Raw genomic sequence first — 25649 nt, 5'->3', positions numbered from 1 at the left:
TGAGTCCAAGTTTTACCAAACAAATCCTTTTATTAAATGGATTCGTTCTGTGAAGTTTGGATTCAGGCCGCAGATTTCCCAGCTCTGGACTAGACTTAACTTAAAAGTGTATCATTCATACTTTCTATTTTGTTGTTATTATTCAGTTTGTGACCCCTTTTGGGGTTTTCTTGGCAAAGATACTGGCAGTCTGGTTCCTTCTCCAGCTCATTTTACAGGGCAAACAAGGTTGAGTGACTTGCCCAGGGTCACACAGCTAGTAAGTGTCTGCGGCTGGATTTGAACTCAGGTCTTCCCAACTCCAGGCCCAACGCTCTATCCATTGTACTGCCTAACTGTAGTTGTTAAATAATGGGTTGTCAAACATTTACCACCCTATCCTTAATAGAGTAGCTTAGTCAGACACTAAGACTCCAGACCAAAATGGACCTTAGACTACAGAATGTCAGAACTAAACAGGGCTTTAAGGCACCATCCCATTTTACGAATGAGGACACTAAAAACCTATAGTTGCCAAATTTGGGTCAGGAGGAGTTAATGGCAGAGCATGGATTATCTCCTAAATATAAAAGAAGGGGATGGGAGATGTAGGGAAGACAATGTCCAGGCTCTCCTGGGAACCAATCCTGTGTCCCTATGGCAAGTTAATAAGCTTGGGCAATTCCCTTAACCTGGCTGGGCTCCTGAGGAAATGGTTTCTTTCCCTGGGGGCTCCCCCTTTAAGTGGAACAAACATGCCGTGGCAGACGACCCAAAGTTGAAGACGGAACCATCACTCATTCCTAACCAGAAAAAACCGCAAAGGCAAGAACCCCGGGCTCCCGGGTCTCCCATGTCCCAGGTACGACTAAGAGTCTTGGTTGGGCCTCAGCTGGGGACCCCTTGGACACAGTCCAAGTGGCTCTGTAAGTCCAGAAGAGCCCAGCCAGAACCAAAACCGGGAGGCTACATTTATACTTACATGTAAAGCACTTCCCACCTGTTCTCTAGCTCGTACATTACAATCACTCTGAGAAGGAGGCAGGGAAGAGACTGTGACCTCTATTTTACAGAAAGGGAAACTGAGTCTTGGTCCTACAACTAGAAATTTTCAGAACTAGGACCCAGACCCAGGCCTTCTGATGTCAAGTCCAGTGCTTTGTGAGTCTGCCCCTCAGTCTCTGAAGAAATGGAAGACAGCCCGGCCAGCCCTTGCAGTTACCAAGTCAGCCACCCCAGGGCCTCTATGCAACAGAATTCATTGTCTCTCTCTCTCTCTCTCTCTCTCTCTCTCTCTCTCTCTCTCTCTCTCTCTCTCTCTCTCTCTCTCTCTCTCTCTCTCTCTCTCTCTCTCTCTCTCTCTCTCTCTCTCTCTCCCTCATTTGTGATTGTTACTAAATGTTAACAGCCAGGCCTAAAATCCGTCTGGGGCTTCCATTCAGAGTCAAGGTTAACATAGCCAAAATCTCTGGCACAGTCAATTACACGAAAGTCAGAATGCCCCCCACCCACCCACCCTGGGGTGGGGGGACAGGAACAGAATAGAATAAGCATTTATGTGGCTCTTACAATACACCAGGCACTCTGCTAAGCACTTATAACTATTATCTTATTTGCCCCCTGGATTCCTGGGGTTCCTAATGCTCCCATCAGCTCTCTTTGCCCCTTGCCCTCGCACCCTGACCGGGCTAATGGGGGCTATTGGGTCGAGACAGAGGGGCTGGATAATCTGCTCCCTCCATGATGCTTGGCTGGCCTGTGACCAATAGGCAGCTGACTTACTGACGAGTGAAGAACACAGGAGTTTCCAAGTCCTTCAAGAACGGGGGGAGAAAAGGCCTGAATGCTCAGGCATTCTTGAAGCATGTATGTGAGCTATAAAGGACAAGAATAGGACAGAGTTCATGAAACACAGCTTGTCACAGCTATAAGGGATCTTTGATGATGATGATGATGATGATGACGATGATGATGATGATGATGATGACAATAGCTACCAGTCCCACCACCTTTTACCTTTGTAATATCTCAACTACACGATTCCTCCCCTACTGTCCTCTATAGTTCTAAATGGTTTACAAAACCTTTTCCTTGTAAAGTACAGAATGCACTCTGGGTCTGGAGTCAGGAAGACATGAGTTCAAATTCAGCCTCAGAAACTTATTAGCTATGTGACCCTGAGCAAGTCACGTCACCTTGCCTGCCTCAGTTTCCTCAACTGTAAAATGGGGATAATAACAGCACCTCCCTCCTAGAATGGTTGTGAGTAAAAAAGTGACTTTCCATCTCCCAACTCCAGCCATTTTCTCTGGCTGTCTCCCATGCCCAAAATGCTCTCCCTCCCCATCTCTGCCTCCTGGCCTCAGATTCTTAGATCTACTTATCCAGTAGATAAGAAACAATGACAGTGAGTGTAGTAGGGAATGGTTGCCCAGGGTCACAGGGGTTATCACCATTTTCAGAAATGGTCTGAGGTTTCTGCTTCCCCAATCAGAATGACCTTCAATGGTCAACCTTTGAAGAAGTGTTAGGGCATTGTTCTCTGCTTCCTTCCCAAGTCTGAGCAGGAACTTGACATAACTCAAGGTGAAATCTCTCTCTTCTCCCCCATTCTAGCCAAGACTACTGGGATTTAACCAAGGGCTTGTAGGAGGCGGGGGCTGGTCTAGAGAGTCAATACAATTCACTCTCTTCTCTTCTCCCTCTAGCCTTCTTTACTTGGGGATCTCAGCACCTCCCATGCTGAGGATTCTCAAATTTACTTCTCCTGCCCCAATCTCTCTGCTGACCTCCAGTCTCACAAACACCTTCCAGACATCTCAAGCTAGATGTCCAGTAGATATCATAAACTCAACATGTTCAAAACCAACTTATCTTTCTCCTCCAACTCTTCCCTCTTCCCAACTCTCCTGTTATTCCTGAGGTCACCATCATACTCCCAGTCACCCAAGCCCACCACCTAAGTGGTAGCCTTGATTTTTCAGTCTCTCTCTCACCCCTCCCCCATAACAAACTCATTGCCACATCCTATAGATTTAATTTTGTAACATCTCTTGTGTGTGCCCCCTTCTTTTTTTTACATTTTATTATTTGTTTTTTAACATTCTTTTATTTTTAAATTTTGAATTCCAAATTCTCTTCCTTCCTCCCAACCTTCTCCCCCACCCACTGAGAAGGCAAACAACATGTCAATTACACATGTGAAAGCATGCAAAACATTTTCCATATTAGCCATATTTGAAAAACATAAAGAAAATGAGAAAATTATATTTCAATTTGTACTCAGAGTTCATCAGCTAGCATTTAATTGCATGAGTCCTTTGAAATTGTCTTGATCAGAGTAGCCAAGTCTTTCACAGCCGATCATCATACAATATTACTATTACTATATACAACAACCTCCCGGTTCTTCTCACTTCACTTTTCATCAATTCATATAAGTCTTTCCAGGTTTTTTGTTTTGGTGAGGCAATCAGGGTTAAGTGACTTGCCCAGGGTCTTGTCAAGTGTCTGAGGCCAGATTTGAACTCAGGTCCTCCTGACCCCAGGGCACTATCTACTGTGCCACCTAGCTGCCCCTTCCAAGTTTTTTCTGAAACCATCCTGCTCATCATTTCTCATAGCACAATAGTATTCCATCACAATCATATACCACAACTTGTTCAGCCATTTCCCAGTTGATGGGCATTGATTTCCAATTCTTTGCCACCACAAACAGAGCTGCTATAAATATTTTTGTACATGTGGGTCCTTTTCTTTTGTCTTTGATCTCTTTGGGATACAGCCCTAGAAGTGCCATTGCTGGGTCAATAGCTGTTTTATAGCCCTCTGCTGCCCCCGCTTTCCTCTGACCCTGCTACCACCCCAATTTAGGCCCTTATCGCCTTGCGCCTGGACTATTGTCCTACTTGCTGGGTGGTATCTCTGCCTTAAGTCTCTCTCTAATCCATCCTCCACTCCATTATCAAACTGATCTTCCTTAACGTGCAGTCTGAGCATGTCACACGTGCACATGCACACACATACCCACTCACTCCAGCAGCTCCCTATCACCTCCAAAATCAAATATAGAGTCTTCTGTTTAGCATTTGAAACCCTTTATAACCTGGCCCTCCTCCTACCTTTCTGGTCTTTTGATGCCTTATCTCCCTCCTCCCAACCCCATCCCTATACCTGCCGTCCAGTGATACTGACTTCCTGACTGTTTCTCAGACAAGACACCCCACCTCCAAAGACACTCCCAGCCATTTTCACAGACTATTCCCTGTGCCTAGAATTCTCTCCCTCCTCATCTCTGCCTCCCGGCTTCCCTGGCTTTCTCCAAGTCCCAGCTAAAATCTCACCTTCTAAAAAAAGCCTTTTCTGATTCCCCCTTAATGCTACTGCTTTCCTCTGTTGATTATAAGAGCTAACAATAGTGCTTTATATTTATATAGTACTTGGGTTTGCAAAATGTTTTATAAATATTATCTCATTTTAAGTTCATAACTCTGGGAGATAGGTGCTATTATTATCCTCATTTTACAGATGAGGAAACCAAGGCAGACAGAATTAAAGAGACTTGCCCAGGGTCACACAGAAAGTGTGAGGTCACATTTGAACTCAGGTCTTCCTGACTCCAGGTCCAGCGCTCAGTGCTCCATGGGGCCACCTAGCTGCCTCTAAGTTACCCTGTATATGTTCTGTTTTTACATGTTTGTTTGCATATTTCTCCTCCCACCTACCCATTAGACCTGTCAGCCCCTTGAGAGCAGAAACTGTCTTTTGCCTTTCTTTGTATCCTCAGTGCTTAGCACAGTGCCTGGCACACAGTGGGCAACTAATAAATGCTTATTGACTGAGTAGACTGGTTACTTAACCAGCTATACTAGACAAGGCTCTAAGTTTTAGAGAAGGTGCTAATCACCTGCATTTGCAGAGGGATTTTCCTTAACCAGGAGTCCCCTATACCAATAAAATCACAGATCTAGCCCCTCCTTATGGCCATGGCACAGAAACCCAGAATCACAAGGTACCATGTTCAGAAACACCCAGCCCAATCACTTATAAATAATGATACGGAATGATAAAAATGCCTGTCTCTATATGGGGAGCTGCTTGGAGGGGGGATGGCAAAATACAAACATAGAAAAATCATCAGCAGATGCATTTACAGAAACAGATCAGGGTAGGGGAAAAGACTGAATCAGGAGCAAACAGACCTATTAGGAGAAAGGGACCAGCACTGTACCTCCTTGAAAGGATTTCTTAAAATCCTAGAATAAAAGAGCTGAACAAATGAAACAAACATACCGACTGGGAGAGGTGTAGGGTCCCAAGGACCCTTAGAAGAGAGGATGGCCGTGCTGGAAGGGGCCTTAGAGACCATCCAGGCTGACTCTCTCATTTAACAGACAAAACAGTGAGTCCCAGAGAAGGTTAGGCTGGGCCAGAAAAGAGGTCAGGCTTCCGGTGCCCGGCCTAGCACTATATCTGTGATGCCAAGTTTCCTCACCAACAATGAGAAAGTGTCCTGAGCCACAGTGTGAACATTAAGATGAAGGTGAGGTTTCCCAGAAGAGGATGAACGGGATGAGAGGTCCAAATAGCCTTCCTCCCCAGAACAGGAGACTGCTCTGATTAGCTGTTACCGTTCCTCATTTCTGAAGCCAGAGGGAAGGAAGCAGTTCTGGGTCAAGCTAATGTGAGCTAAGGTTGCTTTACATGACCACTAAAGGAGATAATATGAAAGGCTGGGAGTCCCTGGCTACAGATACACTAGTGGGGGCTTGTTTTTGGAGATGGAAGATGTGCCTTAGGAAGTGTTGGCTGGGCCGTGGTTGGGTAGTCATAAAACTTGAAAGGAGTCACCCAGATATAGTCAAAAGCCAAAGAAAATCATTCATAATGTCTTAGATCCCCTAACACAGAGACCATGGGGTCAGCCTCACATCTGCAGGCACAGTAAGGAAAGGGTGTCAAAATCCCAGCAAACACGTGTTACAAGCTTAAGATTGGGCAGTCCAGTCCAGGAAAGGGGGATGGAGCCAAAGAAGTGATAAGTTTGGCCAGAGAGGAGCCATGCAGGGAACTAACCACAGATTCTCCTGGAAAGTAGAGACTAGCTAACAATAAGAAAAATGACCCCCTAATTCTGTATGGCTCTTGGAAAAGAACATTCACACCAATCAATCTGCATTTCAGGCCAGCTTGAAGAAGGCAGGGCTGGGTGTGGGGTGGGGTGAGAATAGGACTGAAGAAAGGAAGCGTGATTCAGTAGAGTTTGGCTTTCACACTGTCTGGGAGGTGGTGGAACCTTGTCCTGAGGATTGTTAGGACAGATCTTGCTAGTAACTAAGCCCCACTGGATGGAATCCAAGAGAAGCTCGGGCTATGCCGAGATCCATCTCATGCCGAGTCCTTTGGAGGACCAAGTGGCATTTCAGGTCCTTCCATATGAAAGCCCAGGGCAGACACAGACGCCCCTGTACATGTTACCGCACCCTGGACTCTGCCCCTCCCTGGCTAGTCACTTCCTGTGGCTGGACCTCAGCTGCCTCTTGGGTTTTCCTCCTAGGACTCCTAGTAGGAAGTATTTTGTAAACTTCCACATCAAAGGAGACAATGCTCATTATTCTGGGTTCTTGGTTCACTGACAGAGCTAATTAAGGGTGTTGGGATAAGAAAAATCAAGCTAATAAATGTGGCTAGAGAAGTTCCCAGTGTGAGGCAGTAGGAAGGATACTTATTTGAAATCGAGAGAACCTTGGTTGAAATCTGGGCTGTGCCCCAGTTTTCTCCTCTGTAAAATGGGGACAATAATACTTTCCTACTCAACTCAGAAAGGAAAAGCACTTTGCAAACTTGAAATGTGAGTTCTTCTTTTTGGGGGCAATCAGGGTTAAGTGACTTGCCTAGGATCATACAGCTAGTAAGTGTCTGAGGCCAGATTTGAACTCAGGTCCTCCTAATTCCAGGGCCCATGCTCTATCCACAGCACCACCTGGCTGCCCTAAGTTATCCTTAGAGTCTGGTTTTGGGAACCCTGCAGCTTGGATGTTCTATATCTCAAGGTCCTGGTTCTGACCTTCTGTTCTACATCCTAGAGTCCTTTCCAGCCCTGACATTATATGTTCTGTGTTCCCAAGGCCCACTCAGTTCTGATATTCTGTTCTGTGATTCTGTGAACACCACCCAGCTCTTTCCTGTACCTGTTAACAAGCATTTATTAAGGACATACTATGTGCTAAGCACTGGGGATACAAAGGACAAAAACATAGGCCCTGCCTTCAGGGAATTCACACTCTGATGGGAGGAACACTGTGGAAATAGCTGTGTCTGTGGCAGACAGGTTCAGTCTAAGTCCAGTCCAATCCTTTCAAAATCCTGATTTCTCCAGCTCATCAAAATGCCCTGACTCCAGAAAGAAAGGCCCATGGCTACAGGCAACAGAAGTGAGTAGGACCAAGGTAGAGGAGGCAAGGAAACCCATCAGAGCTGACCCAGACCTTACTTCCCCGCCAGGGTTACCATTGAGGTGAAGCAGAGCTTGCTGGGATATCCAATTATAAGGTCTTCAAGGTCCCATAGGGAATAATGGAGAGGTTAGTATTGCCTACAGAAGGGGAATATGAAAGATGAGTCTGAAAGGATCTATCTTTTGCCTCCAGGATTCAGTGTCCCTGCTCTGAGGCACTGCCCCAAAAAGGCACTGCAGGACCCAAGCCACAGAGGACTGAGTTTCCCAAAGCTTAGTCTGTGTGGAGCAGGGTTCTGCTGGAGCCAGCTCAAACTGGCTTGGGAGAGCTGATTGTTAAATTTTCAAAGTTTACAACTCAGAAGTCAGCCAATGCTACAGATCAGGGTTTGATTTATTGTCTTTTTGATTGTCAAGGCTTGAGAAAATGACGAAGGAAAGGTTAATAATATTGATCAAACTCAAAAGTGTGTCATGGGTACCTTCCCCCCATCACCCTTCCTATGAGTTGATCATTAAACATTTACTAACACACTGCTGTGTGCCCCCAGGTCATTCCACCATTAGGGCAGCCCCAGAAGAAGAGGTGGAAGCCAAGCTCCACCTGGCAAATGATGACAGCTTCATTGTTATATTGGGTCCACCTGGTTGATGCTGGTCTTCTCCAGGATCTAACAACACATAGTAGATGCTATATAAATATTAGCTATTATTATTATTATATTTGTAAAGACTTAGCATGGTGCCTGGCACATAGTAGATGCTTAATGAATTCTTGTTTCCTTCCCATGAAATTTTTCGCAACTTCCAAGTGAGAGAAGCTGGGAAGGGATTATTATCCCCATATTGTAGGTGAGGAAACTGCACTTTTAAAAGTTTAAGTAATTTTCTCTAATATCACAAATCAAGTTATATGTCAGAGCTAAGATAGGAACCCAGGTCTTCTGACTCTAACATTCTTTCTACTGCTAATCAACAATTAGTTAAGAATTTACATCATCTTCAACAGATAAGTGGTCAAAGGATATAAACCATTTTCAAAAGTTTTGTGAATTGTAAATGACCATATGAAAAATTGCTCCAAATTTAATTAATTAGCTCCAAAGCTTCTCACTCTATGCAGATTGGCAAAAGGATGACACTAGCAAATGCTGGAGGGACTGTGGAAAAAGAGGCATGCTAGTGGACTCTCAGTGTGTCTGGGTCAGTGGTTCAACTGTCTGGATTTTAATTTGGAATTATGCAAGAAAAGGGACTAAAGTGTCCATACTCTTTGTCCAAGCAATCCCACTATAGGGCACATAACACCAAGGAAGCCAGAAACAGAAGTCCAATATATATCAAAATATTCATAGCGGTAATCTTTGTGGCACCATAGAACCAGAAATGGGGTGGGTGCCCATTAACAGGGAAATGGCTGAAAAAAAGCATGCTATATGAATAGAATGGAATGTCATAACACAGGAGAGAGAGAGAGAGAGAGAGAGAGAGAGAGAGAGAGAGAGAGAGAGAGAGAGAGAGAAGAAGAAGAAGAAGAAGAAGAAGAAGAAGAAGAAGAAGAAGAAGAAGAAGAAGAAGAAGAAGAAGAAGGAGAAGAAGAAGAAGAAAAGATGTGATTTCTAAGAACTGATGCAGAGCAAAGTAAGCAGTACCAAAAAAATACACACAATTTCAATGACAACAGCATAAATGAGGAAATCATCAAAAGGAAATTGAACTCAGTAGTGGGATGGAAAAAAAGAAAAGAATAAAAAAAAAGAAAAGAATGAAGGCCCTGGAGAAGAAGTAATAAACACATCTCTCCTCCTCCATGATAGAGAGGTGGGGCCCACTAGACCAAAATGGATTAGGTATCAATGTTTTTGTTATATTGTTTTTCGTTGCCACAGGAAGGTAGAGGGAAGGTGGGAAATTGTGATATAAAGACAAAACATATTCAAATGGGTAATGTTGAAAAATTTAGAAAAGGATTGACAATAACTGGGGCATCCGTGTTAGAAGCTTCTCTGATGGCACCAGGGCAAGTAAGTCAAGAGGTCGTTATAATCCACTAACAATGTCAATAATAATACTGACTTTTTTTTTGATATTACAAAGCCTTTACTTACATTGTCCATCTTGAAACTCACAAACAACCCTGTGAGTTGGGTAATACAGATATTATCATCTCAATTTCAAAGACGAGGAAACAAATTATTTTCCCACTCTGGGACACTGTTTTGTTTTCTGAAGAATGAGGGGGTTGGATTAAATCAGCTCTAAGATCTTTTCTAGCTCTGACATTCTCTGTGTGAAGGATCCTTACAAACTTTAATATTGGATGATTGGCCTAGATAATTTCTAAGATTCTTTGCAGACCTAAAATCAATGATTTTAATAAAAATTTTCCCCTTGCGATTTAATTGCAAAATGTTTAAAGGTAGTTCCCAGTTACTGCCACTGGGGGATGCCAAAGATCCAGAAACAAACAAAACCTGAGAAAAACCCATCAATGGGATGGGTTTATACATACATAAACATATACATATACATATACATATACATATACATATACATATACATATACATATACATATACATATACATATACATATACATATACATATACATATACATATACATATACATATACATATACATATACATATACATATACATATGTATATGTGTGTGTGCCTTCTCTTAGAGAATACTGGGCAGGATCCTATTTAAATTTTGGAAACCTAAAATATTTTGCAAAGGGACCCCTTTCAACAAGCATGACTTGGGTTGGTCTTTGGCATGCCCTCCCCTGCTCCCACCCTCTCCCATTTCCCCTTCTCCCTTTCTTTTCTGGTTCTCCAATCACAGCAGAAGAACAAAGCTAGGTGGCTTGGAATCAGGAAGATTCATCTTCATGAGTTCAAATCCAGCCTCAGGCACTTCCTAGCTGTGTGACCTTGAGCAAGTCACTTAACCCTGTCTGCCTTAGTTTCCTCATCTGTAAAATGAGCTGGAGAAGGAAATGGCAAAAACCACTCTAGGATCCTTACCAAGAAAACTCCAAATGGGGTCAGGAAGAGTCAGACACAACTGAAACCACTCACCAACAACAATCAGAGCTGAAACTGCTTGGTGATTGATTACATCAGAAGTCCCCAATCAAGAGATAAAGATCTAGTAATAAAATCTCATAGAAAGTAAGGCCTGGAAGCAAACTGAAGAGGACTCGGGCTGATCTTCAGTGATCAGCCTGTCAATGTGATGCTACCTTGATGTACTTATAATAAAAATTCCTTTAATTCTCTAAATAAATAAATAAAAGGACACAGAATATTAGGGCTGGAAGGATCTCAGACTAGAGAACACTAAAACCAGGAGAACCTTAGAATAATACAGTAGAAAAGCACTTTGGAACAGAGAAAATCAGGGCTGGAACAAAACATAGAACCCAACACAGCAGAGCTGGAAGGGAGTTCAGGAAACTTGAAGTCCAGCCCCCTCATTTCACAGATGGGAAAAACTAAGGCAGGGAAAGGGAAAGATTTGTCCAAGGTTAAACAGCCATTTTGGTGGTTGCGGCAGAATAGAATGGAATGTCATAACACTGGAGAGAGAGAAGGAGGAGGAGGAGGAAGAGGAGGGAGGAGGAGGAGGGAGGCGGAGGAGGACGGAGGAGGAGGAGGAGGGATGCTCTGTGACTAGAAAGTGAGATTCAAAAGGTAAAAAGTTCACAAGGTTTCCCCTTCCTATGCCCTCCCAGCTGGAAAACACAAGCTATTAAGTTCAAGGTGAGCCAAATTCTCCCCATCAGGCAATTGGCCATGATTAGACTAGGAAGCTAATAATAATAATAACCAGCATTCATACAGTACTTCAAGGTTTAGCAAAGCACTTTATAATTATTATTTCATTTTACCCTTACAGCAAACCAGGTGGGCAGATGCTACTTTTATTATCATCCCCATTTTACAGATTAGGAAACTGAGGCAGACAGCAGTTAAAGTGACTTGCCCTTTTTTTGCCATTTGGCCTTTTTTTTATTTGATTTTTTAAATATGGACAGTGAAAAACAAATACACTTTCTCATTAATCACACAGCAGTAAGTGTATGAGATTAGATTAGAACTTAGATCTTCCTGACTCCAGGCCCAGAGATCTATCCACTGGACCACTTAGCTTTCTTGTATGTCAATAATAAATAGATAGTGTAGATTGAGGGGAAGGAAGGCATAAAATAAATAATTCTGGATTTGGAGTCAGAGTATCTGAACTCAAATCCTTTTTCTGTTTCTTGCTGTTAATGCAATCATGAGGAAGATTCACCTCTCTAGGCCTCTAGATTTTATGGAAGAGTTGGATCAGATGATCTCTAAGGTCCCTTTTCAGCTCTAGTGTCTGTGATTCTTCCCCAAACTGGCAAGACCCTGACCCCAGAGAGCAGCGGAACTTTAGAGACTTCCACCATCATTATACTTTCAAACCCAACCTTCTAGATAGTTAAAGATTTACAGCCTTTCACAGTACACTCTGTCACTAAAGTGCTATGTGACCTTGGGTAAGTCTGCCTTCTCTAGGCCTTTTTTTCCTCTATAAAAGGAAGGAGTTGGCCTGGATCATCTCTAAGGATCTCTTTGAACTCTGAAATTCTATGATCTCATAGTCTAAGGTGCCATCAGCTCTGAAATTCAACGATTCCAGGGCAGAGACCTTATGACATCTGACCCAATCCCCACTCCCACGCAGGAATTGTCTCTGGAGCATCCCTGAGAGTAGAGCAATCAGTCTCTGTCCAATGCCTCACAACTCACTATTTCACAACTTGATTCTACAAACATTTTTACTAGTCATCTGAACAGTACAAGCACTCCTTTATCACTATGCTAGTAGCTGTGACACTAACTCCCAGAACCACCGGGATGTTGGTGACTGAGACTAACAAATATTAATTGTTTGAGGGGCTGGGCTCCCTCACCCCGAGTCTGAAATTCATTCTCCATGGTTCTAAACAATCCAAAGTGTGAAAGCTTGTTTCAGAAATGTTTCCAATACTTGTGGTGCTTAGACATGAGAAAGTTCAAAGTGTCCAAGAAGATGAGCCCATCCCTAGAGCAGTCATACTGTGTGGAGTTCTTTTATATCTAGAAAATGGATGAGTGATACCATAGGTTGGGGTGTCAAACTCGAAAGAAATAAGGGCTGCCAAATCATGCTTAAAAATCTCTGCTGATCTCACATTATCTTAGAAAACCTCAAATTAACATCAGCTATGTTTTATTGTGTTTTTATTTATTTTGTTAAATATCTCCCAATTATACTGTAATCTGGTTTGGGCTGCATTCCCAAGTGCTGTTGGCTATAATGTGGCCTGAGACAGCATTTTTGACACCCCTGCCCCAGATCATCTAAATAGTATCTGGTCACCTTCTGACACATGTTGTGTTGGCTCATAAATGATGCAGTAATCCCTGTCCAATAGCTTCTCAGGTAAACTGTGGCTGGGAAATGGGGCAGCTAGGGAATCAGTGCCACCATTCTGGATGAGGCATTGCTGGCAAAACCATTGATGGGACAAGAAGAGAGAATAGAGTCATGTAACTCTGTTGTAAGACCTGTGCCATAAAAGTAATAATATATCTGAATCACAGAATGTCAGTGCTTGAAAGGTCCTTAGAGGTCATCCAATCCAACCCTCTCATGGTACAAGCTGTAGAGACTCAGGAGGAAGTGACTTATGTGAGGTGGCCTAATTCAAAATTTCAAGGATCTGTGATCTCCCTGGAATAAATACATCCTCCACAACAGACAATAACTCAGGGCAGCCATGATGAAGCATGAGAGGAAGTTATTAGTGGAAGGCCCAAGGCCAAACACCTGGTTATGAGGAGAGAGAGAGAGCTAAAACCCAGATCTTCTGACACACAGTCCAATGCTCTCCAATACCTTCAGTATTCAAGACTTGAAGTGTGCCAGGACAAGGAGGAGTGCCCTCATGTATTTTTAGGAGCACCTGAAACTACCTGATACCTCTTCACAAACTTGAAACTATCATGCTTTCAACCCAGACTGAACAAGTTAGGGAAACAATACACAGAACACGTGGTATATACACACATTAATTCCCAGGTTCCATTTAAATAGAGGTGGAGAGATAATGGAAAAGGAGAAAGTTCAGACATCAGGAATGAGATGAAGCCCAGAAGGTCACAGAAAAGTTGAGCCTCTATGTCTCTGTCTCTCTCTTTCCCCCCTCCCTCTCCCCAAAGGGGTAGCTTGGGAAAAAACACAGTAACACTTTAAGAAGTTTCTGCTTGTCAAGTTTTCTTGATGTATCTTTTTTTCAGTTGTTTTCGGTCATGTTCGGCTCTTTGTGACCCCATTTGGGGTTTTCTTGGTGAAGATACTGGACTTGACATTTCCTTCTCCGGATCATTTTACAGAGGAGGAAACTGAGGCAAACAGGGTTAAGTGACTTGCCCAGGGTCACACAGCTAGCAAGTGTCTTAGGCCAGTTTAAACTCAGGAAGATGAGTCTTCCTGACTCCAGGCTCAGCACTCTAACCACTGCATCACTCCGTTTCCCCACTGTTTAAATATCATCATATTGCATTGTAAGTTTGTCCCCTTCATATTAAGTCCCTCTAGGCAGAAGTCATTTACTATGGGTCCTTATAAGATGTCATGTCAGAGAGTTTTTCCAAAGTCCTGAGAACATGATTTCCAAAAGGTAAACTCATATTCACAGCAAGTCAGGAAAGGTTTACATGATTGCTAACTGCCAACAGCCCCAAGGGGCAGCCCATGCTAAGAACACTACAAAATCTGTCCTAGCCAAAGCCCAGATGTGTTCCCTGACCCAACAGCTGTCTACCCTGTGGTGTCAGGAAGAGTCTAGAGCTACAACCCTTACCCTGGGAAGGCTTCTAATTCCCTTTAAACAGAAAGGTCCAAAGAAATATTGAACAAAACAACCAATACCAGGGTTTCATTTTCATTTCAAGATGATAGGGATACAGTCACTAGACCTACAGGTCGGAGATCCAGTTTTCAGTCCTGGCCTCTAGGCGAGACACTTAGAATCACAGAATCTCAGATTGCAAGGGAACCATGTGGTCTTCCATTCTCATCCCCAATCCACTCCACAACACCTCTGACAAGTTCAAGTATTCACATCTATAGCCTCTGTTTACCCATCTATGAAATGAGTGAATTGGACCACACTTTAAAACACTATTGAATGCCAATACCAGGGAATTAGCATCTCTTACTTTTCTTCTAGCAGATAGAGTCTAAGAAGAGGTAATGTCAGCTTACAGGATGCTATAGAGGACCCTTAACATTAAAAAGGAGAAATGAAAAGCTTTTGTACAGACAAAAGTAACACTGTTGAAACTGTAAAGGAAAGATTTAAGTGAAGGGGGAAAAAAATCCTTGCAGGAAGTTTCTCTGATAAAGGTCTCATTTCCAAGATACATAAAAAGCTGACTCAAATTTATAAAAGCAAGACCCATTCTTCTATTGATAAAAGGTCAAAGGGTAGGAACAGGCAATTTTCAGAGGAGGAAACCCAAGCAATCAACAGTCATATTAAAAAATGCTCCAAATCTCTAATAAGTAGAGAATGATACATTAAGGCAATTCTGAGGTTCTAGCTCATGCTCATCAGATTGGCAAAAAACAACAAAAAAGGGAAATGACAAATGTTGGAGGTTCTGCAAGAAAATAGACCTATTGTTGTTTGTGCTTTGTTTTCAAAGAGGATCAATGACATCATGGTATGATGTCATGACTTGCTTATGATTGGATTTAAGTGAGTCAGAGTTACACTAAGTCATTAGCCTTACTCTCTCTTCCAAAGTCATTGGAGTCCAGTGGCAAGAGTGCAGTCAGGATGACTAGAGATGGCTTGGGATGTAGTGGATGACCTTGGCATCTTGATATCTAACCAAGCTCTCAGGCTCCACAGTGCCGGCTTCAGCTGCCTTCATGGCCATTTGAACAAATTGTTTTCATTTGCCCATTCCACCAGGAAAAGTCTTCACATGCTTGTGGTAGATATCCTCCTAACTCACCAATGGGTTGGAGACCTCTAGCTTACCATCAGCCCGGGGAAGCCCATCGGCCAAGACCATTTTACAAGGGTGTTGGCCACGGTGCATGCTACAGCTTCTTGGAACCAAGGAAGAGAGCTGGGTGAGAGAAGGACACCAAAGGTGAATAAGCAGCCCTGATAAGGGCCTGATAAGCCCTCACACCGGAGCTGCCAGTCCTCCCTGAACACCCCATATTCTGCAAAACAGACATATTAATGTACTGTTGATAGAGCTATGAATTGCTCTGGCCATTCTGGAAAGCAAATTGGAACTATGGACAAAAACTATGGTCACTAAACTGTGCACACCCTTTGACACAGTGATACCACTACTAGGCCTGTACCCCAAAGAGACCAAAGAAAGAGGAAAAGGACCCATTTGTACAAAAATGTTTGTAAACAGCTCCTTTTGTGGTGGCAAAGAATTAGGGAAGCTAGGTGGCACAGCGAATAGAGTGCCATGCCTAGAGTCAGGAAGATTCACCATCCTGAGTTCAAATCTGGCCTCAGAAACTTATTAGCTGTGTGACCTTAGGCCAGTCACTTTACCCTGTTTGCCTCAGTTTCCTCATCTGTAAAATGAGCTGGAGAAGGAAATGGAAAACCAGTCCAGTTTATTTGCCAAGAAAACTCCAAATGGGGTCACAAAGAGTTGGACACAACTGAACAACAGACAATAAAGAATTGGAAAGTGAGGGGCTGCCCATCAATTGGAGAATTAAGCAAACTGTGGCATATGCATGTAATAGAATATTATCATGCTATAAGAAATGATGAAAGAGGGTGATTTCAGAGAAACTTGGTTTCTGTGAGAAGAATCAGGACAATTTATAAAACAACATTTTAAAGTAAAACAAATTTGAAAGACTTAAGAACACTGACCAATCCCAGAAGACCATCGATAGTGCCTCATACCCATCTCCTGACATAGTAGTGACATACTCAAAATATAGAATGAGAAACATATTTTTTGATGTGGTCGATGTGGAAATTTGTTTTTCTCAACCCAGACCCACTCTGATGCTCCACCAGCCATCTATATTCCATGTCACCATGAGAATGTCCCATGTTCCTCCCTCTTCCTTCTTCCCTCTTCTCTCCTTTCCAACTCTAGCTCCAGGGCACAGGAGTCAACACAGACATTCCTAGAAAGGATTCTTCCATCATTTGCAACATGACTCCACTTCCCATCCTTATGATTTCACTTAACCAAAACAACTCCTTCCCAAAAAGGAAAACTACTCCTCCTCTACATAGCAGTTGTCTGACTCTGTTAGAATGTAAGCTGCTTTAGGCAAGGGACTCTCTAGCTTTGTTTATATTTGCATCATCAGTGCTTAGCACAGTGCTGGGCACATACCAGGTATTTAATAAATTCCTTTTCATTCATTTAAGACAAAAGATCCTGGCCAGGGACAGGTTCAAAGGGTCATAGGCTTAAAGATCATTTTGAGTCTGTCTAACGTTACAGAAGAAAATCAAACCCGGTTTTTTGCTTGTTTGTTTCTTTTTGTTTTGGTTTGGTTTTTTTTTTTTTACAGAGTATCACATTCAACCTGTGAGAACTAAAACAAAGTTCTCATAGGTGAACCATGTAAAATTCTGGGAATTTTCCAGACACTCTGTACCAGTTGAATATTCTTCATAATCCCTTCCCAGAATAGGAACTGTGCTTTTAAAAACCACTAGGGTTATTTATTTCAGCATGAGAAAGCATCTTGATCTTTCGATCAGAAGATTTCACAACCCAAGGCCCATTACTTGTGTAGAAACTGAAAGGAAGAAACCCTTAACTGAGTGTCAGGGTGTCAGCCATTAATAAGCAAGGGAACCTTGTGCAATTACAAAGAAAAAAAATGGAGCATCCCCTACGTTCAGGGAGCTTCCATCATACTAGTAAGATACAACAGACACACAATTAAGTATAATTCAGGGGAAATGGTGAAAGGAGTTTCCCTGCTTGGTCAGATGGCGGAGTTGGACTAGATAACCTTTCTAGTTCTGACATTCTGTGATCTGTGCTCCACGGCTGAACTCCAAAACAGATGACGTGAGGTAGAACTATGAGGCTCCTGGCCCTGAATCTGACACATGACGAAACTAAGACTCAGAAAGATTATTCTAGGGAGTTCTGCTTCCAGGATCCAAGATGGCAGAGTGGAAAGGTAGTTGCTCTCACCCTCCCCTATCAACCTCTGAACACCCAGAAAATATCACCCCAGAAAAAAAAAACAAACCAAACCCTAGAACAGCTGAACTAGAAGAAAGACAGGGAGCAGCAGTGCAGCAGCCCAGCAAACGGGTCTCCCAGTGCCTCAACAAAAATAAGGGAAGCAGCACTACAAAGGGCCCCAGATGGATAAGCACCCTGCAGCATTCATCTGAAAGGAGCTGAAGAAAGCAACCTAAAGTCTTCCTAAAGTCCCAGCCTTGCTGATTCCAACCCAACACCAGCTAAGTTGTCAGAACCCTACAGCCCCCAACTGTCAACCAGGAGGAGATCCTGAAGCCCAGGTGGTAGAGCAGGCAAACACCAACACCTGGATCTCCAAGTGCCTCAGTGCGGGGAACCGTGGAAACCAGCTCAGAAAACCACCCGGTGCCTCGGCACTCTACCACAAAGGAATCTCCCAGTGCATTAGCAGAAAGGAGGGAGGCAGCACTGCAAGGGGCCCCAGGCAGATAAACACCCTGCAGCACCCATCTAAAAGGAGCTGAAGAAAGCTAAAGGAAAGGAAAAGCAGGCAACCTAGAATTGCCTGAAAGTTCCAGCCTTGCTGATTCCAGCCCAACACAGGTAAGCTGCCAAAACCCTACAGCCTCCAATTGCCAACATAAGAGGCCCCAGCACACAAAGCCAGTGACCAAGACCTAGGCTCCCAACACAAGAAGCTTGGGTCAGTGCCCTCTGTTCCCCAGCAGGAGAGCTCAATCTCTTTAAAGGCCAGGGAATAAAGAAACACCATGAGTAAAAAGAAACGTTCCATAGATTCATATCATGAGAAGAGTGAAGATCAAGACAGAAATTCTGAAGAGGACAACATTGTCAACAAACCCACATCTGCAACATCAAAAGGGAATATGAACTGGTCTGAAGCCCAAAAAGCCTTCTTAGAAGAGCTCAAGAAGGATTTTAAAAGTCTAATGAGAGAGGTAGAAGAGTCCTTAAAAATACAATTGGCCAATTGGAAAAAAAGTACACTGAAGAAAACAAGTCCCTAAAAAACACAATTGGCAAACTGGAAAAAAAAGTACACTGAAGAAAACAAATCCCTTAAAAATACAATTGGCCAATTGGAGAAGGAAGTACAAAAACTAACAGAAGAAAACAATCTGTTAAAAACTAGAATTGGACAAATGGAAACTAATGACTCTATGAGAGAGCAAGAATCAGTCAAACAGAAACAAAAAATGAAAAATAGATGAAAACATAAAATACCTCATGGGTAAAACAACTGCCCTGGAAAATCGATCCAGGAGAGACAATTTAAAAATTATTGGACTACCTGAAAATCATGATGAAAAAAGAGCCTGGACAGTATCTTTCAGGAAATCATAAAGGAAAACTGCCCAGAAGTCCTAGAACCAGAAGGTAAAATAACCATAGAAAGAATACACTGCTCACCACCTGAAAGAGATCCCAAATTGACAACACCAAGGAATATAATAGCAAAATTACCAGATGAAAGAGAAGGTGCTGCAAGCAGTCAGAAAGAAACAATTTAAATATCATGGAACCACAGTTAGGATTACACAGGACCTTGCAGCTTCTACATTAAAAGACCGCAGAGTGGTAGCTAGGTGGTGCAGTGGATAGAGCACTGGCCCTGGATTCAGGAGGACCTGAGTTCAAATCTGGCCTCAGACACATAACACTTACTAGCTGTGTGACCCTGGGCAAGTCATTTAACCCCATTGCCTAGCCAAAAAAAAAAAGACCATAGGGCGTGGAACATGATATTCCATAAGGCAAAGGAGCTTGGATTGCAGCCAAGGATCAACTACCCTGCAAAAATGAGCATGATTTTTCAAGGGAGGAGATGGACATTCAATGAAATAGGGGACTTCCAAACCTTCCTGATAAAAAAACCAGAGCTCAACAAAAAATTTGATCTTCAAGTAAGTACAAGATGCAAGAAAGACATAAAAAGGTAAATGGGACAGAAAGATACAAAATGTTGTTAATAAGGGCAGGCTGTTTACATCCCTTACAAGGGAAGATGACACTTGCAACTCTTGAGAACTGTATTGTTATTACACCATGTTAAAGGAGTATACATAAAGAGGGTGGATATTAGTTGACTTTGATGTAATGATAAAAAAAATCTAATCAAGTGGGTTAAATGGATCCAAGTAAGTGGATTAGTTTGATCTTAGAAAATGTACTGAAAAAGGAGGAGGCAGACAAGGGTAAATTACATTACAGGAAAAGACAGAAAATCCCATTACAGCAGAGGGAAAGAAGGGAGGGGGGTGAGCATTGTTTGAACCTTACTCTCATCAGATTTGGCTCAAGAAGGGAATAACATAATCAGTTAGGTATAGAAATTTAACTTGCCCTATAGGCAGTAGAAGGGAAAAGGGGAAAGAAAAGGGAGGGAGGGTGGAAGGGAAGGAAGAAGCAGTAAGGGTAAAGGGGAAGAAAAGGGAAAGGGATAATAGAAGGGAGGAGAAACTGAAGGAGGCAGTGGTCAAAAGCAAAACACTAGTGGGGGAAGGAGAAAGGAGAAAGAAAAGCATAAACGGGGGGGAAAAGGATGGAGAAAAAGACACAGATAGTAATCATAACTGTGAATGTGAATGGGATGAACTCTCCCATAAAATGGAAGCGGATAGCAGAATGAATTAAAAACCATAATCCTATTGATAAACTTAACCCTTCTCAGCAATACAAGGATCTAAGACATCTCCAGAAGCCTCGTGATGAAAAATGCTATCCACATGCAAAGAAAGAACTATGGAAGTTGAATTGCTATCATTTTTTTTCTCTTCTGTTGAGTTTTGTTTCCTCTTTCTGATGGTTCCTCTTATTGGTTTTAATTTTTACTTACAACTTCACTAATGTGAAAATATGTTTAATAGGAATGCAAATGTATAGCCTATATGAGATTGTGCGCCATCTTGGGGAGGGTGGTAGGGAGGAAGGGGGAGAAAAATTTTAAACTCAAAAGCATATGGAAGTGATTGTTGATAAATCAAAATAAATTAATAAAATAAATTTTAAAAAAAGAAAAAGAAAAAAACCAGAAAGATTATTCAAGATCACACAAGTAGCAAAATGATTGGAAACAGGGAGCTTCCATCTTCATATTCAACGCTCTTTCCACCATACCCCACAGCTTCCTATAATCCATGACTGAAAGGAGAATTTCAGTTCCTAGAGAGGAAAGGCAAGCTCCTTTCTCCCTAAGGCAGCCCCCTTGGAGAGTCACCTAGCAGTCAGCTGAGATCAGGAAGGTAAGACAGACCAGGAAACCTCTTTAAGAAGAAACAGTCTGTTGGGGCATGCTAGATTTAGTCAGGAGAGACCTGGCTTTCAAAACGGAATTCAGACACTGGCTAGCTATGTGACCCTGGGCAAGCCACTTAACTCTTGTTTGCCTCAGTTTTCTTATCTGTAAAATGTGGATGATAATAGCATCTACCTCAAAGGGTTGTTTTGAGGATCAAATGATATAATCGTAAAACGCTTAACATAGTACCTGGAACATTTTTGTTGTTGTTCAGTAGTTTCAGTCCTTTTTCACTATCTGTGACCCCATTTGGGATTTTCTTGGCAAAGAAATGAGTGATTTGCCATTTCTTTCTCCGGTTCATTTTACTGTTGAGGAAACTTAGGCAAACAGGGTTAAGTGACTTGCCTAGGACCACACAGCTAGTAGGTCTCTGAGGCTAGATTTGAATTTAGGAAGATGAGTCTTCCGGACTACAGGTCCAGCATTCTATCCGCAAGCCGTCTAGCTACCCCACCTGGCACATATTATGTTCTAAATAAATACTAGCTACTATTACTAATACTACCACCACCACCACCTCCACCACTACTACTGCTATCATCCCCACCACTATTTCTTCTTCTTCTGCTGCTGCTGCTGCTGCTACAGTCCACAAGAAGAAAAGGGATGGGAACGAGCATTTATTAAGTGCCTACTGTGTGCCAGCCATGGTGCTGAGCACTTTACCGATATTATCCTTTACTACACTTGGTCTTGAGCTCGGCTTGTGCACACATTGGGTGCTGGGTGCACGGTAGATGCTGGAGAGGCACCTGCAGTGTCCTCGGGTTCCCCGGATCGCCTCCAATTTAGCCTGTCTACATTCTGCCTAAACGTGGTCTCCCACGTTGGACTGTGAGCTCCCTGAGGGCAGGGACTGTCTTTTGCCTTTGTATCCCTAGCGCTTAGGGCAATGCCTGCCACACAGTAGGCGTTAATAAATCAACAAATTAATAAATTTTTGTGGCCTTCCAACACAGCTTGTGCACATGTGTATTGGGGGAGGGGCTTTGGCTACAATTTCAGGGACTGCTAGGAAAAGGGAGGCATGAGGGGTCTCACCACCCAAAGAGCACAGGGGTGATTTGACCGCCCCGGCTTTGTGGTGCTCGAACCCTCAGCGGCACCTCCGTTTTTCCCAGCCGGCCGAAGCTGCCGGGTAAGAGGACCCTTCACCCCAGTTTAAACCTCCAGGGCAGGAAGAGATTTGGCAGCTTTAGTCGCGACACAACCTCCCCCTTCCTCTTGGAACCTAAGGGCTGGGAGGGGTCCTTAGGAGCGCATCCCATCTGAACCCCTCATTTGACAAAGGCGGTAAACTAAGACACGGGGAGTGAAGAGAAGATTTGCATTGCTAAAAAGGATAGAGCGCCCAGGGGATCGTGGCTACTCCCTTCCCTCGTCCCTCTAAGAGAATCCGGGGGGGGGGCTGCTGTGGACAGAGAGCAGGAAGCCCTCTGTAAAAGAAATCGCGAGCAGCCTCGCCTCCCTTCCCCCATCCCGTAACAGCCACGCCCGCACCCACTCCCAACACCAATCACCCTCCCGCGCCGTTCTGTCATTGCATATTCATGAGCTACCCAATCAAGGACCACTCTCAGCGCGGGCGCATTTGCTCCTCCCTCTCACCAGTTCCCCTTCTTCCCCGCCCCCCCTTTCCCACTAGCCTGGAGGGTGGAGAGAGGAGGAAGGGGGGGAAATATTTGCATATTCATGAGTTCCCACCCTATCTAAGTCTTTTGCGTATTCATCTTGCCTTGCTGCAAATATGCAGGTTATTGAGTTCCTAGCCAATCCCCACAACAGGTGCCTACCGTTAATGGGTTAATGGTGTAGCTTTTATAAATTGAGACAACCCCCCCCCACTGCCACTCACAGACAAGGCTAGGCCACATGTTCCCCTCAGTGTCTAGGGGTACCCTGAGTGGTCTCTAATGCAATAGAGATGTTACAACATTGGACCACCGCTTACAACGCTTGCATTCGCTCTGCGACCCGAAAACCAATACACGGAAGGTGGAGGAGATAGAAGGTAAAATTAATGAGCACTCAACTCAGCCCGTCAGTGAGTCGGAAACCTGCCGGGTTTCTTGCGCTCCACAATTCTCCCAGAGACAATCCAAGATGGGCTGATTGGGGTGCGTCTGGAGGAACGAAGGTGGAGAGAGGGGAAGAGGGGACATATGTTTTCATATTCATGAGAGTCCCACCAATCAGTGACCTGGGATCTTTCCTCCTTCCAACCCCCGGAGGAATGGATTGGAAGAAAGAAGGTGGATGGCTGGGGTTGTTCAAATTTGCATATTCATAAATCCCAGCCAATCAGGAGCCTGAGATTTTGTGGCCCGCCGCCTCTGCTCCCTAAGCTGAGCATCTTTAGTTTTCAACCCCAGCCCCAGCATCAGCACCGCCAGGTCCTAGTGGAGCAAGCTGTTCCAGCAAAAAGTCCCCAAGTGACAGGCAGAAGTCAGAGAAGTTTCATCTGTGACTCATTCCTGACACTTGTGAGCTACTTGTGCCCTGATCGATGTATCCCCAGCATTGGGGCTGCATATTCCTCCGCCCATCTCCTGACTCTGCAGGGCTAGTCAGGACTGCCCCTGTAGATGGATGGTGGCTCCACTGTAGGGTGGACTGCGGGTGGACTGGGAACACCCCCAAAGTGAAGAGAACACTGAACTTGTAATCCGAGGACTTGTGCTCAAATCCTGGTTCTGCCAAGTACTTCCGTGTGACCTTGGGCCAATCATTGAGCCTCAGTTTACTCATTTGTAAAATTAGGGCATTGGGCTGGGTAACTTCTTGCGGCTCAGACTCTGCCTTCTCCTACTGACAAGGTAATGCGATGGAGGCCCAACTCCTCGAAGTATATGAATTGGGACCTGAGTAGGTACCGTGGACGTATCTACCCCTTGGGGAAAAAGAAGCCTCGTGGTGGATCGTGTAGGGCACTAGTCCTGGGTCCTAGCCCAGGCTGAGCCTGGGTGACAGTGGGCAAATCCCTGCCCTGCCCTGCCTCTTTTTGGGGACCCTCTAGAAAATGGGGATGACCCATCCTGGACTCTTTCCCACTGCAATTGTATTGAGAGCGTCCATGGAAAGAATGGAGAAGCATCTAATAAATGAGGGTGGATTCGTATTATTATTATTATCATTATGTAGCTTCAAGCTCTCCTTAAAATCATCTTGGGATCCCATGGGACAGACTCCCACATTCTTTTCCCCACCACCACTAGCACCAACACACACACACACACACCCCAGGAACTTCAGAACCTTGTTCAAATCCTCTTCTTGGGACCCAATTTCCTTCTCCCAATGAAGCATTTAAAATATCTAGGACTGGGGCAGGTAGGTGGTGCAGTGTATAGAGCATCAGCCCTGGAGTCAAAACCGGAGTTCAAAACCCCACTCCCGGTCTAGAGTATAAAGGCTGAGAAAACTGAGGTCAGTCGAGAAGAAATGACTTACCCAAGGTCACACTAACTCTCCCCCATGCTCTGACTCCAATTCCAGCACACACTGGTATATAAAAATGGTCTCTAGATAACAGTTTTATTTCTTCCACGTGGCTCTAAATATGAAAATCAGATGTGATGATGAAACCCAAGTGAATACATCTAACTGTTATTTATAGACAAACAACTATTTCCCAAACAGAGCAGTTCATTTTGTTAAAGAAGTTTTCCTTTTAAACTACAGAACAAGCTCAGTTCTGTCACTTACTAGCCGTATGACTCTAGGCAAGACACCACCTCTGAGGGCCTCAGTTTCCTAACCTCTAGAAGCTTCTAGTAAGGAAAGAGAATGAACACAGAACAAGAGACCAGAGCCTGGATCTGCTACATGTAACCTCTTCGACCTCGGGGAATTCACTTAAAAATCTCTCTGAGCCCCAGTTTCCTCAAGTGTGAATTGTGGGTGGTCTGAGTCAGAGGTGACAAACACCCCCGGGGCTCATGGAGCACTCCAAAGTCCTGAGTACAGCCTGAACCAGATTGAAATGTAGTTCCTATCTTATTTTAATGTGTTGGTATATCACTGATGTATTGTTTGAAAAATGGTTTTCTAGGGCCAGCTAGGTGGTGCAGAGGACAGAGCACCAGCCCTGAAGTCAGGAGTACCTGAGTTCAAATGCAGCCTCAGACCAAACACTTGACACTTACTAGCTGTGTGACCCTGGGCAAGTCAGTTAACCCCAATTGCCTAAAAAACAAAAACAAAAAAACAAAAAAAAATGGTTTTCTACGTCTATATACGGCCTGCAGGGATCTTTATGTATGGTTTAGTGGACTGAATTTCTATGGTGGTCCAAATGACCTCTAAGGCCTCTTCTGCCTTTGCATTTTAGACTGTCCCTAATTTACAAAGTCAAAGGGAGAGCTGGAATCAGCACCTCGAAGGAAGGATTGGTGTGCCTCAGACAAGTACCACCAACTGAGCCTGGGGCGAGGAGCCAGAGGAATGCCCTCCATGTGCAGGGACAGAGGCCTTGTAAAGCCCACCATTACAGAAGACAGGGGGTACAGCAGCGGGCTGGAACTTCTTGTTTTAACTAATTATTCTTTCTATGTTGTTCTGGGAGGATGCGGGCTGCAAGGAGGGAGGATAGCATCTCAAGGTTTATTTGATAGTGTGGGTTTTTCTG

At 43.7% G+C, this 25649-nt stretch overlaps 1 long non-coding RNA gene across 1 annotated transcript in view; it reads right to left on the bottom strand.

Moving 5' to 3' along the window:
* The window catches only part of LOC110223489 (uncharacterized), a 33028-nt gene extending 9804 nt beyond the window's left edge, over positions 1–23224 (bottom strand). The window contains exon 1 of the long non-coding RNA XR_002328715.2: positions 23056–23224. This is a non-coding gene — a long non-coding RNA (uncharacterized LOC110223489). The remainder of the gene's footprint in view (positions 1–23055) is intronic.
* Between the last annotated feature and the right edge of the window lie 2425 nt (positions 23225–25649).

The sequence above is a fragment of the Phascolarctos cinereus genome, unplaced genomic scaffold, assembly GCF_003287225.1.
Source record: "Phascolarctos cinereus isolate Bilbo 61053 unplaced genomic scaffold, phaCin_HiC Scaffold_4;HRSCAF=312, whole genome shotgun sequence".
In the NCBI taxonomy this organism is placed as follows: Eukaryota; Metazoa; Chordata; class Mammalia; order Diprotodontia; family Phascolarctidae; genus Phascolarctos; species Phascolarctos cinereus.
The sequence above is the reverse complement of the archived record's forward strand: the minus strand, read 5'-3'. Positions and strand labels throughout refer to the sequence as shown.